The sequence below is a fragment of the Marmota marmota genome, unplaced genomic scaffold (genome assembly GCF_001458135.2).
Source record: "Marmota marmota marmota unplaced genomic scaffold, marMar, whole genome shotgun sequence".
NCBI classification, from domain to species: domain Eukaryota; kingdom Metazoa; phylum Chordata; class Mammalia; order Rodentia; family Sciuridae; genus Marmota; species Marmota marmota.
The window spans coordinates 726,237-728,647 of NW_026000058.1; positions in this window are offsets into that span (position 1 = coordinate 726,237).

Sequence of the window (2,411 nt, forward strand, 5' to 3'; positions counted from 1 at the left end):
CCCCCCCCCCCCCCCCGCTGTCCCTAGTCTCAGGGAACAGGTCACCTCCTTCCCATCCTGGGCACAGCCCTCTGTCTGGGCACACACCCACCACAGGAACAAAGAGACCCAGACTTTGGGAAGGTGCCAGACGGTCTCAGATATGCTTCTCCCAGGTTATGGGGGTCACACCTCCAGCGGAGGACACGTGGACGACGCCTCTGCGTCACCTCTAAAGCCCCGCTCCTGGGACCACAGAGTCCCAGCCTGGGGACAGGAGCCCTGTGTTTCTCCTCTGTTTCTTTTTCCTTTTCCTCAGAACCGTGTCCTTGTCACTGGATTGAAGCGGGGACCAGGGCCGCGATTTTGGCCACCCCCTCAGGCCTTCCTAGGGGCCGAACATCAGGAGGCTGATAGAGGTGCCCAGGGCCGAGCAGAGGGCCCAGCGGACTCTGGAATCTGCCTGCAGGCCAAGCCCCGTGTCCCCCCACAGCTCCCTGCCTGCGACTCCGAGAAGGCCCAGAGTATCCCGACTGTCCCTTCCTGGGTGGAACTAGACGACCACACAGGGGACAGAGAGGAGAGAGCAGAGAAGCGGCCTCAGAGGGCTCGGGGCTCCCTGAGCCATGCCAGGCAATCCGAGATGGCCGTCTCTGACCTTTGTGCCCACACAGGCCGCTGGGCCACCTGGGCGGCAGGCCTCCCACTGCCCATGACGCGGCCTTCTCACACGTGTCAGCGCCGTCCACCGCCACAGCAGCCCATGAGGAAGAGGTCAGGAAACCAGCAGCTCCCCCGGCATCCAGGGAGGAGGGTGAAGGCGCTCTACCGTGGTCATGCCGGACCTGGGGACAGGGCCCAGGCATCCCCAGCCTGTCTCCTCAGTGCTGGCCCCGCTCTCCGGTCCAGACCCGACTCTGCTCTGCCCGCTCTGCTGAGGGCCAGCCTGCAGGCGTCCTGCACGTCTAGCCCAGCTCACGCCCAGAGCCCGCCATCTTTCACAGCCAGACCTCCAGACCTCCAGGAACGGAGGGCTTCCCCCGAACACCACAGATACACAGCCGTCCCTAGGACCAGAGTAAAGGCCACTGGGTCCCTCACTCTGCCACAGATGAGGCTCCCTGTTGAGGCACTCACCCCGAAAGCCCGGCCCTTTGCAGTTCAGCCACCGGCCCTGGCTCTTTCTTTGTGGCTGAGGGTAGAAAGTGGGACTTCCTCACTAGCAGGACTGGTCCTGTGTTTGGGGACAAGCAAGAAACCAGGTTTTCCTGTGTCCTCCTGGAGACCCCAAGCCCAACATTCACAAGGAGACACAGATCGCTCTTTCTTGGCAAAATCTCAAGTTGCCTTTGCTTGTTTGGTCGGTCAAAGATCTTCAACAGCCAGACAGACGGCTCCCACCTGCTCCCCTGGACGCGCGGCCTCGGGCGCTGAGGGCACGCGCTCTCTGTCTGCAGCTGGAGCCGCCATCCAAGCCAGCCGCCCCGGCTCCCAGGACAGACTCGCCTGGAGCCCAGGGCTGAGCGCCATAGTCAGACCCAGCAGCAGCGCCTGGGCCGATGTGTGTGCTGCCCCCGGTCAGGTGCCTGGGCTCTGGAAGGGCCTTGGAGTGTCAGAGCCCATTCCGTCTCTCCCCCTCCATCACGGCTTCCTGAGGAGGTCCTGGGCAGGCCCTGACAGTCGGACGGCCAGAGCAGACCCACAGATGTCCATGAGGTCATTTCAGCAAGCAGCTGGAGCCGGAGTCCCGTGGACCTTCCGCGGGCTCCAGCCTCCAGTAGCCAAAATAGAGCGCTGGAAACGACAGCGCTGACCCTGGTGAGCCCCAGGGGAAAGTCGCCACCTGGCAGGAAGGTGGTCATCTGTGGGGACCAGGACAGAGCTCTGACGGCAGCCAGGAAGTCAGGCGAGAGCCAGAGACGTTTTTCCTAGCGATCTTGATTATCCATCATGTCAGCCCTCCTAGACATCCCACTGTCTTCCAGAACAGATCACGTCACCAGGAAAATAACGCGCCCCAGTCAAGCAGAAAAAAACGGGCACGTTTAGAAGCCGGGAAAGTGAGGTGACGCCCCCGAGCTAGCAGGTGGGACCAAGCCCAGGGCAAGCCGGGCTTTCTCAGCCATCCACCCTCACACCGTCAGTCAACCCCACCCCCCACTCCCCGCCCAGAGCTGGGTCACGCTGAGCCTAAGGAGATCTGGCTGCGTGACTGAGGTCCAGTCAGCCAGAAGGGTTCCAGAGTCTCATGTTCCCCTCAGCTCAGGGAACATGGGTCAGGGGCAGGATTTCCTCAGTGCAGCTGGAGAAAAAGCAAGACGCAGTCAGCGGGGCTTGTGGGGAGCACGTCCGCCCTTCAGCCTGCACGTCAGAAAGGCTTGTTCCACGTGGAAATGTCCTTTAACAATCACCAGGGAGCTGGCATGCTGGGT